The sequence below is a fragment of the Camelus bactrianus genome, chromosome 2, assembly GCF_048773025.1.
Source record: "Camelus bactrianus isolate YW-2024 breed Bactrian camel chromosome 2, ASM4877302v1, whole genome shotgun sequence".
Taxonomy (NCBI): Eukaryota; Metazoa; Chordata; class Mammalia; order Artiodactyla; family Camelidae; genus Camelus; species Camelus bactrianus.
In genome coordinates, this window is record NC_133540.1 from 57,695,412 (window position 1) to 57,709,893 (window position 14,482).

A 14,482-nucleotide genomic window follows, 5' to 3' on the forward strand; every position below is an offset into this window, starting at 1 on the left:
TAAATCAGTTTAGTATTTGTATGAACTAAAGGGTCAAGAAATACTAAACATTGAAAGAATTTTATGTTTTAAATATAAGTCAGTATCATTAAGCTACTGCTCATTAATGTAGAGGTAATACAAACAAAAAATTGTTTTCATGAATTTGAATAGGGATAAATGATACAAAATTAAATGAATTTCAACAATACAAGAAAATAGGCAGCTCATTATATTTTGATGCCTTATCACTGTGAGTAGGTTCAGAAAGGATTTTCTGATTTACTTCTTCCTTCAGGAATATTAGTTTACACTATATGAACAAATGTATCACCTTTACACAAGTTTTGAATTTATGAAGAGATTTGAATGCTTGGAACCATAGAAAAGAGATGTCACTGCTTAATTTTCTTAAATTATCAGAAACTTAATTTACAATCACAAATGACCAGTGATATTAAACAAAACTACGTAATATTATGATGTTTAAAAATATCACTCTAAAGTGGAAGTAAAATATAAATATATTTGTACTTATATATTTTCTTGCATACATGTTTTTCGTTACACTTTGCTGGTTTGGAGCTGGTTAGGAACTGTCTTTTAAGAGAGCTATCTAGAAATTAAAAATAGTACTAATAACATTTTGGAAACATTTGTTATGATTCATCTCTTTAGATCATGCTCCAACAAGTATACAGTTTAAAAGAAACATAAATGTGCATCATTTAGGAGTATGCCCAAAGAATACTGTGCTAAAAAACACAGAGCATTCAGCGAGAATGGGTGATTACAAAATGCATGATAGTAATAGGTATTGAAAAGAAATGTGAAAAAATCAGGAAGATATTTAAAGTTCAAACCCATTTTGAGCACACAGAAAGGGTCCTGTACACCAATACTTAAATTTTGTTTTCTGGCAATGTGTTGCTCCCATAAATAACATTGATAGTTGACTTAGCTAATTTATGGGTTAACCCAGGTCATTCTCATTAATTTACCAAAAGCTTTAAAGCCATTAGCCGTGCTTGCCTTTGATCATTTCTAAGTTTGCCCCAGGATTCTTTTCTGAAAACTGTTAGTTTACCTCTCCCATTTTTTATGATATAATCCTCAATCTTTCACTCATGTTGTGTGTTCTTTAGGTGTTGATCTGCGCCCCACTAAATCACTTCAGTTTTCCTTAATGGGTCAGGATTAAGAGTTTCCAACTTGAACACACACTTAGGTGCTTTTTCATGTACATTCCCTACTGCCTTCTATGCCAAGGGCAATGTGGAGCAAATGACAGCCTTAAAAATTCATATTTTTTATTTCTTTGGAAATCACTACTAGAAAAAAAGGCGGTGGGGGGGAATGACAACTGCTTGGGGCATAACCTGTACGAAGAAGCAAAATACTCACATCTGCCTCATAAAAAAAAATCCCACAGATTTTGCTATCAGGTGGAGAAAGTTGGGCTAACTTTTTTTGCCAGAGGTTTACTGAAAAAAAAAAAAAAAAAAAGAAGATTTACATCTTGGAATGTGTTCCTGACTCAGAGGAGGGCACTGTCCGTGATTTCACTGGGCAACACAAAACAAGCACTACCGTCGGGTCGAGGGGCGGGAATCACACTGACTTCCCACATGCTGTGTCTGATGACATCTGTTCTGTTTGCTACATCTCAGCTCCTGAAGAATGACAAGTTCAACACAAAATCTCTAACCGGATACCCAGACATATATTGTAATCTTTCAACAGTCTCTGCGACCATAATCATGGATGAAAACAGTCAGAAGGGTGGGATAATAGTATAGAATAGGCATGGATATTTGAGTCAAGAGAGATCTGTGTTCAGATTTCGGTTCTTCCATTTAACCTCTTTCTGCCTCAGTTCATCTATGAAAAGGGATAGTGATACCTATTCTGTGTGTTGAGATGAGTTATTGGAAATAATGTATACATTGTGCCTAACACAATTCCTAGTACTCAGGGAATATGCATTTATTTCCATAACCCCTTGTACCATGATCAACAACTCCAACGTTGGGCTGAAAGGGAAGTTTAAAAAGGCAAATGGAAATGTCCTTTAATATTTCTGATCATGACAGGCCATTGACACTCTGAAGGATACACTTAAAGACACAGATAACAAGAGGTCATACTATATCTGGTTATCTTGTATGGATTGATTCTTGTCATGGTTAAGGACCATGGATTCACCCAAGCTAGGTTTTCTGAATGGAAGTATGTTAGGGAAGCCCACATTGCGAATACAGATAGCTTTTCAAAAAGTATTGTTTTCTTTATTGGAGGGTCTTGGCTTCAACTGTATTTACAGAAGGAGATAAGACTCCAGTGGTAGTTTCCCAAAAGAGTATCTTTTCATTTGCTTTTCTCTCTTCATGTGGGTTGGCAATGTTTTCTTCCTAGCTACTAATTTTTCTCTTGGAGTGAAAATAGAATGTTCTAAATAATTTAGGACAACTGAGAGCCTTAAGGGATTTTAGATTTCACTGAGGCTCATATCAAATGACTAATATGTTGAAGTGTTCTAAGTGTTTGGAATTATTCGGGGCAAGGAGGACCACCCCTTTATTGATTGTAGACTGAAGAATATCATGGAGACTTCTACTCTCCTAACGTGAAACCCAGGGATAGTTCAGAGCCTGATACCTGTCAGAACTGAGAGTTAAAGACACCCCATGAAGAGCACATCTTTAACTGTAATGTTTTGACCACCTCTCAACTTGTGTTTTCCTATTATATAGTTTAAAGTAGAAGAAATGGTAACCAAATGTGATAGGATTTTCATATCTTAAGTTGAATTTCTATGACATGATGCCTAAGCTAAGCAAAATATTCCTTATATGATTTGATCAGAGCAGAGTTCTGTGGTACTAATTTTACTAAATTTTGTTCTGGATAATCTGCTTCTATCAGTTTGGTCTATAATTGCCTTAGGTTTTTGTTTGTTTGCTTGTTTGTTTGTTTCTTTCTTTTATACCTTTTTCCTATTGTCGTGTTATCCTTAAACTTTGGGTCATTTTTGTCTCCACATCATTTCACACAAATGTCAAAGCCACATTTCCTCTATTCTGTTAAGATACTTTGAAGTTAAAAAAGAGGATTTTATACAGTTTAATAAATTTCACTCTGTTTATTTTGGCTAATCTTTCTGGAAGATCAAATTTTTAACAAATTTTGATTTAACCATTCAACAATACATGAAAGTATCTTTTGACTCTGAGAAGTCTATAAACCTGATCAAAATGTTTTTCTTACCTTAATTTATATCTGATAAAACTGAAAAGCAAAACAGGATCACACCATAGAAACATCCTTTTGCTTTGACACAACACTGCTTGCACCAGAGAGGCAGAACTCAGCAGTATTATCAGTCATAACTCTATAGCTTAATGGTCAGGAAAAGGGTATTTCTCCATTTTACCAACATGGATGTCATGAGGCTCCACCAGAAATTTCTTTGAAATTATGAGTCATTCTTTGATATGTTTTCTTTTTTTTTTTTTAACATTTTTTATTGATTTATAATCATCTTAACAATGTTTGATATGTTTTCTTAATCTACCTGTCTAGTAAACTTATTAAGCATAGAATTGATGTTGGTTTAGACTTTTTCTCCCCCATTAGTAAGGTCACATTAAATTTTAGTAATCACTGTTTTTTTTAGATACTCACATTATTTATTCAAAGTTTCACTTGAGTTTTTTCTAGTAAGAAACTGTGAAATTACTCGATTCTAAGGAGATCTAATATCTGAGGCAAAGATAATATGATTCACATCTCTATTTCCTAAGATATAAATGTTTACCTCTTCTTGTGTATTAGAAAAACCTATATAGAGTTTTTTAAAATGCTGAAACCTGAGCCCTTCCCCAAGAGATTCTGGTTGAATAGTTTGTGATGAACTAAGTTACCTGTAGTTTTTTCGAAAATTATACAGGTGGAGACCTTCACTTCTGAGAGTAATGCAATAGGTTATGGTAGGCTAGTGGTACCGCTACCTTAAATAGAAAAATACAGATAATTTATTAAAAATTTATTTTTTGAATATATTAACTTGCTCTGGAAGCACTGAGATAAGTAAAATTCTAGGTAAAGAGAACGATATTAAGTCTTTCAGGACTAAGGACACAGATTAATGCCAGCCTCTCAATCCAAAAATGTGGTTCAGACCTAAAGAGTAGGGGAAAATCAGAAGTAAACTGAGTTCTACTAAACTAAACCCAGCCATACCCCAACTTAATTTTTGAGTGTGTTATGGTGATTAGACCTTCACCCTCTCTGCCTAACAAACTCTCTTTGGTTGAGAATAACATCATCTAAAGTCTATATTGGTCTTTAGTTCAAAATGCTTAGCATAATAAAAAAATGTAGACACACTAAGAGGGAAGACAATCTGATCAATAACTGAAAGAAAGTCAAATACTGGAAGCTGGTTCACATGACCTAGATATTCAGGTTAGAGGAAATGGAGGAAAATACAGAAAAAATATGTGAAAACATGAAAGTTTCCAATAGAGAAAGTATCTGAAAGCAAAAATAATAAACTGGACATCCTCAAACTGAAAACTACAAGATCTAGAGTTAAAACTCAGGGTATTAATTGATTAAAACTCAGAAATTAAAGCAGTTCAGACAGAGCAGAACACAATACTAGCGTGTATAGCGATCTATAATGTGAAGAACCAATTCAGCTGAGTGATTTTATCTTACTTAGAAGGTCACAAGCTAGCCTACTAGTCTTTCATGAATTCTAGCAGAAGGCAGAAGATCCTTGAGTCAGAGACAAAGAATTTTATTACTCAGAGCCCAATAGACAGCATGAACTTCATTTTTGTACAAGTTCCTGACTCTCACCAAGTCCACAAAGTAATGCAGGGGGGCGTGTGTGAAGACCTACACACAACCACACGATGCCACATTGTGTTTCAGGAGACACATGCTGGTCAGAGGGGGTTCACCACCCTTATAGCAAGCAGAAATAAGCTTGCTCTTTGTCCTCAGTCCTCAAGTTTCCTTACTGCAAACACAACCCCGAGAACTGTCCCAGTAAAGTGTAGTCAGGGTCGTCTGTTCTTGGCATATCCAGCAAGTACATGCGGGAATGCTCAGGGCACATGATGGAAATGTAGAAATGAGGGAGAGAATGAAGCATCAGAAAGAGGAAATAAGTAGTGTGGGTAAATATAACTGAATATAGCCTCTATAGAACAATAATTGTAGTATTTTATAAATTTTAAAATATATGTAGAGCTAAAATGCATAACAACAAAAATGTAAAATGTGGAAAGAAGAAAACACTTTAATGTTTCTAAAGCTCAAATATTTCTATTTTTTCAGGAAATTAGAGAGTATTTTTTATTACTCTGTTGTTAAGGATACATGGTATACCCTCTGGGGTAAACACTAAAAGAATATATTATTAACAAATTACTAGAGACCACTGAAAATTTGAATGGTTTGTTACAGAGTACAGTAAGCCCTAGCATACAGATATATGTGAGAAAAGTGTGGACTGTGTCATTAATTAGAAAAGTGTCTTAGTGTAAAATAAATGGAGCAATTATTGTGTAATTATTATTAATACAGAAGTGGAAGAATGAGTGTCTGATGCAGGACAAGGATTATAAAGAAATTACAGGGCAGACTTGAATGACATCTTGTCAATAGGAAATTACATACAATTCTATGTGTAAAATATAGTTTAAGAAGAAATTGAGAATAAACTCTTTATTTTTATAATTATTGTCAAGGAAGAATAAAATACAATCGAGCCAGCTATGGAACACAGGAGAAAGAGCCAGTCTGATGTGATTAAGCAACTTTGACTGGGTTTTATAGTCATGGAATCAAAAGGTTGATGGGCACCTGGAAAGCCATTTAAGTTCCAAAGTTAACCCTGAAACTTTCTCCTCTGATTCTACTTAAATTGTACACACCTATTTAGAAGAAGGAGAATGTCTTTCCATGTGGTTCAGGAGATAATCTTCCATCCCCCATCTTTCCTATCAATTCAACATACATTATGCCTCCACCAGAACTTATCAAATTGTATTGTACTGTCTGTTGACATTATACCTCTGTAGGGAGGGTCTAAGTTTATTGAGGACCAGGAGAGGGTCTGCGTCCATGTTGTTTGCTGTAGACCCCCAGTGGTTGACACAGATATGGTACACAGTGCGTGCTCAGGTATATTTTGAGGCCTTTTGATAGCCAGTTAGTTAACAGAGGTATCAGTTTGGATCCAATCAAAACAGAGAAAACACACAGTCATTAGACTAAGAAAGTTTAATATTAAGAATTATTAACTATAACAGGGGATCGGAGCAACAAGGGATTGGTATGTAATAATGGAAGAAAACTTGAGAGACTATAAAAGTATGCGGCAGCTCTAAGGAACAGCCACTACCCTTCATGCTGAGATAGAGTGCCCAAGGAAGATGCCCTGACTCCTCTTCAGGGCTTCATTCCAAACCTTGTTGGAGACAGCACGGCCATGCCCGCTGATGACAGGCAAGTCATTGTGACGCCACGCTGGAGGAACTTGCAGGAAATGCCGTCTCTGGGGTGCTGGGGAAAGCTGTTCACAGGGAGATGTCTCACCTGAGGCACTCCTCACTACAAAACCCTCCAAGGTGAGGAGGGAATGCCAAGGGCAGCTGCTGGCTGCTGGTTCACATGCACAGCAGGAGCCAGACACTGGAGCAGCTGGGAATGCTGCACGAGCCTGGTGCTGCAGAAACCAAGCATGCTGTAGGAGCCTGTGAATGAGCAAATCAGAACTGGAAAGCGAAACCTGTACTTCCTGCATCGACTTTCCAGCACCCTGTTTGACAAAGCTTCAGAGCCAGATGACAATGGATAAAAGTATTTTAAGGGCCCAGATTCAGTCTTACAGAGCAGTCAAAAGGGGTGAATTTGGGCCTGAAAGGTATTTAGCTGATAAACTACTGATTAAGCAGTCACACACGTTACTATCATTATGGGACACACTTTGCCTGCCAATCAAAAGGTAATTGTGCTGGTACTGTGAAGTAAGGCCAAACAGCAAATCAGTTCTTTATGGCATTAAATAATCATTCACTGACATCACTTATTTCTGGTTCTCTTAACAAAGTTACAACATTTTCATTAAAAAATAATTTAGAACGTTCATTACTCTCAAGTCCTTCACATTTTCTCTCATTGCTTCATAGTCATTAGAGATTATTCCTATATCCTTTCTGGTAGGGGTTCCAGCCAATTAGTGGTTACCGAGCAGACCTTGTCAGGATTCACACCATGGCACATAACAAAATGTTTTAGAAAGAGAGCTCAGTTCCATCTAGGTCAACATACAGCTGCTTCAGTGCTGCCCAGCAGGATGTGTCTGCCATCCTAATGCCTGTCTTCAACTCGCGGTTAGTGACAAGTGGTCATTTACTTGCTAAGACAAGCTCCATGCTCTTCTGCACTTCTCCGTCTGGCTTTATCTTCTGGGAGACAGTCTACATATGGTTCATCACAGGTTGGCTCAAGGATGCAGAATTTGGTTTTTGTCTCTCTTCTCTGTGTCTTGTTCCTCTCAAAAAATTAATTTGGCATTTGTTTTAGTTCTCTTCCATTTTATGATTTCTTTTGATTAAGATTTTCTCTAGTCTAGGTAGAAAAATACAGCATACCCATTAGGAAATATAAAAGCATTTGCCTGTTCTTCTAAATCACTTGTTTAGGAAGGAGACATTAAATGTGAAAGGCTTCAGTTTAGACAGTTTTATACATGTATATATTTTCATCTACACACTATTACAAATTCTCAAAATGAAACATGTGGTCTCCCAAAGAACTTTCTCACCAAGGGAAAGCTGATTTTGGCAAAGAGCCTCCTTCATTGACTTTCAGGGAATTTAGGTAGGTTTCCTAAGCAGACCCTGCCCTTCAGATTTAGTGCAAAAAGAGATCAATCTTCATAGATGTTCATTTTGAACGTATTTTTAGATACTTTAAGTGATCTCAAGCCTGTCGCTTTGTATCTTAAAATCTGCCCAATTACCTTGATAATTGGCAAAATGAAACACTAAAACTTACTGCTGATGAAAGACAAGCGACCAATTAAGGTATCAAACGTGGGGCGAAGCAGGCTTATTTTGCACTGCCAGCTCCTGTACATCTGAGACACAATCTATGCTGCTCTGAACATGGGCTTAATTTGCCAAATGTTTTGCACCTTTATGTTAAGACCTGGGAAATATCTATCAATATCTTGGTTTTGCTGCTCACCAGAAATTTCAAGTTATGTGTTTGGGGAAGTACAATAATGTTTTTTTATATATTTAATATGTGTGAGAGGTAAAAGTTTATAAATTACACGATTGCATTTTTACAAGTGTGTTGAATCTTTAAAATTCTTTTTGAGTACTATTAAATGGACTTTCCATTTCTTGATAGTTGTTCTTTTGCTTCAAATTCTAGCCATTCATTAGCAAAGATAAGATCATTTTTTTTCAGTATTCAGAGTCCTGTTGTCCTGAAAACAGCTGCTGTGAGACTGTTTAAAAGTCTTCAACTAGTTAAGAATATATACATTTATATATACATAGCTGTGTCATTCAAGTCTTTCCACTTATAATTTATATTCTTTGAGCTTCAACCAATGCCCAACTCTCAGCCAGTCCCTGAGGATAATATTTAGTTTGACTCAGAGTGGCCTAACATACTTATTGTCAGGTATATGTTTTGCTAATCAAATTTGCACTTCTAATCTAGAGGACTCAAGGGATGAATTCCTTACCCTCTATTTTACTTAGCTTACAACCCCGTGGGCAAGAACAATTTCCATTATCTGATTTTGTTCGTGATTAAGCTACAGCAGGAATAGTAAAAAGCAGAAAAGAAAATGCTCTTTTGCTAATGCATTTTAATATAGAGTTATGTTTAAAAGCCCCACTTAAGAAATCATCATATTATGTGGATATTACCCATGGCATTCACACTTTGTAAAAATTATTTACCCTATAGTTTTAATTTAAATATCTTGAATGTAATTGTTTTCTATTTTTAGCCATGGTTAAGTCAAACACATTTCTTCTTAATTTGTGCATTCTTCACAATCATATGACTTTATTTCCTGATTTGAAAAAAAATATTAAACCATGTAAGATCCATCTATTTTAACTAATCTCATTTTGAGTTCTAATGTTCAAATTGATGTGGTCATGATCTAAAATATTTTAAAAACAATTTCAAGGACATTATTATCTTTTTTGGCAGACACAGATTTCATGTCTACTGAATTTCTGAACAAGTGAAAGATAATATCCATGTAAATCTGTTCCCTTTGCCAATGATAAAGTTAAGTGCTTCTAAGAATCTATCCCTACTCAAAATTTATACAAGAATAACTGATTTTGCCTTTACATTTACTTATTCAATGTCTTTAAATATACCTACACTTTAGTGTATAGGAATATATTAATACTTATACAATCTGGATTTCTACTCTAATTATTTCAGCTCTAGATAATTTATTTTATTTTATTTTTGCCCACATTGCTATGCTTTTATAATAGTTTTTTACAGCTGTTTTTCTTTTCTAATTTTTCATACTTCTCTAATTTTGACTTTTCTCCATTATTTTTTTTTCTTTCTTGGCTCCTTTTTAAGTTCATTGAGTCATGCACTTGTGGGGTCCTCAGCAAATTCGAATACCTCTGCTGACTTGTAGATGTTCATTTTGGCTGTTAAAAAATGCACGCTCTTGCTCTAGGACAGATCATTTTTCTTTGATGACACTAAATAAGATCCAGCCAGACAACTCAGTTTATTTTTTCAGCTGTTCTTTCATAATAATTTTAATAAAAACTGTGAAATGATTCCAGTCCAAGGAGGCGGCTAACCCGGGAAGAGAACAATAGTGTACCAAAAATGCTTTTGTGTGATTTCTCAGATGGGTCCTTCACCAAGAAGGGCTTTCATTTCAGCCAGAAGGACGATGAGAAAGCATGAGCGCTGTGGCTCTGAACTCCCTTTGGATAATACTTCTTGACATATGGAAAATGTTTCCTGAGTTATGAAAACTAGTATCAGGACAGAATTTACTAAAAAGGCTCTGGTCACTGGGGTGGAAGAAGCATTAACACAATCCTTAAGTACAGTCTTTAAATCATAAGTATCCTACTAATGAAAGAAGTATAATTATTTTAAATTTTCTGAGTTTCAAGAGACTGTAGACAAAAGAAAGCTATAATCATATACCTAATCACGTGCAATTTTAAAATTTCTAAAAAATCAAGTACATGCACTGGATAATAAATGTAAATCTCTGTCTTGATATTTTTGTTTCTTTTTAAATGGAAAGAGTTTTAAACTTTGTTTTTATAAATGTAAAGTTTTAATGTGATCATCTCATTAGGTAAAAACCTCTTTCCTATGTTTTCAGATGACGTCAAATGAAAAAATGTAATAACCATTTGAGTTGACATGTGCTGTACACTAGAGTCACTAAAATCAGACTTATTAACAAGATATCAGCTAGTAAATTATTTAAAATTCGTGAGGCTATATGTCAGAAATTCAAGGTAGCTGCCACTAGATAGTTGTCGTGCCTTATTTACTCCCCAAAACTGTTCCTCCAGTCAAGAAATTTGACATGCTGGGAAATAAAACTAAATTCAAATTTATTTTCCAAGTTTTCAAATGCAGGTCTCATCACTCACTAAACTGTCTATAACAAATTTCATGCAGACTTCTTCCAAAATTATTGACAGTTAAATCCAAAGTGACTTCAGAATGACAGGCTCAAATATTGGGATATCTCCAAGATTGTCTTACTGAGGACGGCTTCAAGGAAGTGACAGTGTGGCTAAACCTTTAAATCCTTTTCAAGTATCAGAACTTTTTTTTTTTTTTTTTTTGGTTTTTCTTTCTACTTTTATTTTTCTGGTTAATTTTAATTTAGTTTTCTCTATTTCCTAGTCAGCATCAATATTGAAAGCATTTGCAAACATTAATTAGCAATGTCCAAGTTACTAGCTCTGGGTTTTCTCAGAATAATTCTGGAAATTTTTAGAATTTGTGGAATTTGGAAAAACTCTGTCTCCGACTATGGACAAAGTTCCGCAGGTGGTATAGTTGCCAGTAAAGTCTTCAATGAAAGTCATTTAAGTTACCTAAGAGACCAAAGGAGGAATACCAGCTCAGAAGGAATATTTCACCCTAAAATGTCCCCAAACTTTTCAATTCTTCTCAAATAGAAAGGGCAAGTCTACTCCATGCAATAGCTGGTTATAAACCAGGCAGGTTTTTTATGCGACTGTGGTAGGATTGAAACCCTGACCCCAAACCAAGGCAGCCCAACTCAGGATTTCATTGCTATGCCAACTTTCCATTCATGGTCCCTGAAGTAAAGGCTTAACACTCGATCATATCAATTTTATATTTCTTCTTGTTTAATACCTGTTTTCATCACTTATTTTACACACACACACATATATACATATATTTTTTTACCTCTTCTTCCTTATACTCACATAAAGTATTTCAGCTTTAGTTCAAAGCCTCTTACTTCCTTCTCTCCTATACTTAGATAAGTTTTAAATGTTCCTTTGACATTTGAAGTCTGTCTTCAGATAGATGACTGATAGATAGATGGACAGATAGATAGATGATATTATCTTGTAACTTCTTAATGCTTCTCTCCACACTGCTAATAACTAAGCAAGGTTAGGCTACCTAGGTAAACAGCTTTTTAGCATGGGGTAGTACTTACTGTGATAGCGTGTGCTCTAAGGGGAAGAGCTGAGGATATGGAATAATAAAACTTTGTATTTGATTTCGACACTTGCTTGCTCTGTGACCTTAGTGATGTGATATAATCTATTAGAGATAAGCATTTTCTGTATGTAAGCGAGGATTAGTAGTTTCTGTTCTATATGTCTAACGGGGCCATTAGAACAAGTTAGAGCAGCAGTTTTCACACTAACTAGGGGAAGGATCAGGTATGTATGTATGTTTTTGTTCTGGTACATCGCAGACTACACTTTTGTAAAATACAGTTAATACTAAATACTAAAAAAATTTTTTTTAAAAGAAAGAAAACTTAAAACATACAAAATACAAGTCACTTCTCTTTAATTGATAGATCTAACTGGCATAAAATTGCTCTGTTGATATCCATAAAAGTTTGTAAGCATTTACTCAGTTTTTGTACTTCTTTTATGAGGGTCTAAAAACAAACAGTTACGATTACTCTTTTGTGTTTTAACTATTCAGTATATAATCCATATGGCTATTTTCTTAAACAAGTCTGTGCTTGCCTTTTATTACTAAACAGGGCTTGTTTACTCCACAAATTTTTTATAAACATACACTACATGAAATAGTTTCAACTCCAAAAACTATTAATAGGCTATTAATTTTATCTCTTATGCCAAATGAGTTCTTAAACTTAGCTATCATGCAAGTTATACATATGTAAAAGATTCAAAGAGAAACTAGGAAAATGATAAACGCTATCTGTAAATGAAACTCATAAACAATTAAACGTGTCTAAAATGATAAAGGGAAGATGTTGATTACTCTCCCTAAAATGTCAACTTTGTAAACTACCTTTATCTTCTACTTCTAGTTTCCTACAGAAGACTCCACTACACCTGGGTGTTTTCAACTAATATAATGATACGGGATGAAACTGAATCCACTAGTTTTATTTAAGCCTCTGCATCTCAGTGTGAATCTGTAATCTGGATAATCCTTACATGCCAAGAGTTTTGGGGAGCATGTGAGTACCTTGTTACAACGATATAAGCTGCTATGGGAGTGAAGTGAGACATTTTCATGGTGCTAACGGGAATCTAGGCAAAAGAACAATGCTGCTTCCTCAGGAAAATAAGCACGATGTGATAATAATAATATCCTAATGAGAGAATCCACGCCTTCAAGACATTTTTGAAAAAATAGACATTTGGTAAAATACCACGTGATTTTATGAACCCAAGTGCTTACAACTAAGGTGGGTTAATATCTAGACCTGAGGGAGTGTGCTTGTCTCTATGAGTCTGTTTCGTGCAACCTTTAACCTACATTTATGCAGCTTATACAGTCAACTAAAATAACGCACAAAATAATATATTTAAAACTTGAAATAACTCTTCCAGATTGAGTTTTGGGTTTTTTTTTTCTTTTAGTATTTTAATAGTTTTAAACATGAGGGAGTTGAAGTCCTGAGAGGTCAGGTGCATAGCCTCAAGTCTCCAGCTCTCCGGTGACAGAGCACACTCGTGAGTCCATGTCTGTCTGTTGGAAGTAGCTTCCTTACACACTGTGCCACACTGGGTCCCAGGTACTTATAACACTGTCTTGTATTTATACAGCCAATTTCTTTAAAGTGTTCAGAGAAAATCTCTATCTGCTACTCTCTTTACCCTTTCTGTTAAGATTTCAAGCAGTTTGAGTTTTCTGTGAGGTAAGCAATGGAAACTAAAATTCAGCTTTGGAGAGATAATGATTTAGGTATGTAAAGTGATTTGTTCAAGGTCACAGAGCAGATCAAGAAGACAGGTAGAACGAAAACACATTTTACACTTTTCCTGTTTTATACTTTTTCATTGGCATATCTCTTACTAGTTCTTTTTCTCTCATAGAGGCTAAAATATTGCAAACAAATGAAGAGATTGTTTTTAAAGGATTTGTTATATAGCCTGCTGGGAAAGTTAAAACACATAAAAAGGTCAGGGAAATAAACACTCTTTTATACCATTTAAAAATCAAGGATAGAGATAGGTTTAAATTTATAGTGTTAGAGTATCTCCAGGACCACACACAATCTGCCATGCATTACACATAGCAGATTGTTAATCAACGTGCAGAATAAATTCATACATGAAGGGGTCTAGTAATGAAAAAAGATATTTACATAAAATAAAATAAATTGTCATGTTTAAAAGTACCCACTCATTTGTTTGTGTGCAATACATAGCAGGCAATAAATTACTCTGAACACAAGGCTCATTTCATGCTCTCAATGAGCTTATAGTCATGCCAGAGAGACACACAAGTAAAAAGCCAATTTATTCATAGAATATAAAGTGCTGGGACCTAGGTAAGCACAGGCCGCCTAATGGGAGGCTTGTAAGGTCCTGGAGGAAGCAAAGTCTGGTGGATGTTAGGCATCCCAGAAAGAGGTAAGCTTGTGTAGAGCCCTGAAAGAGAGCATAGGGGTAGTAATTAACGGTGCAGGGGACACAAAGTTTGAGAAATATTTATACCTCACAGAAACAAATGCATTAAGTTTTTTTGCATTTTAATTAACTGAAAGTCTTGAAGAAAATTTTGGGAATTTTAGACTAAAGGAAGCTGTTCCATCTTTGGACATGGATTTGTGTATAATGCGGTAACCCAGACTTCTGGCTCTGTGCTGAAGCAGGTCACTTTCACTCCCACTTTTTCTCCCTTTATATGCACACTTACTAATTGGATGTTAATCTACTTTTCTCTTCATTCAGAGAGAGCCTGGGCC

The 14,482-nt window shown here is 35.2% G+C and overlaps 1 long non-coding RNA gene across 2 annotated transcripts in view; it reads left to right on the top strand.

Annotated features, from left to right (window-relative positions):
* Window positions 1-14,482, top strand: part of LOC123616473 (uncharacterized) — a 93,910-nt gene that overhangs the window by 25,346 nt on the left and 54,082 nt on the right. For both annotated transcript variants that reach the window (XR_012499385.1, XR_006724470.2), the window contains exon 5: window positions 12,593-12,745. This is a non-coding gene — a long non-coding RNA (uncharacterized LOC123616473). The remainder of the gene's footprint in view (window positions 1-12,592; window positions 12,746-14,482) is intronic.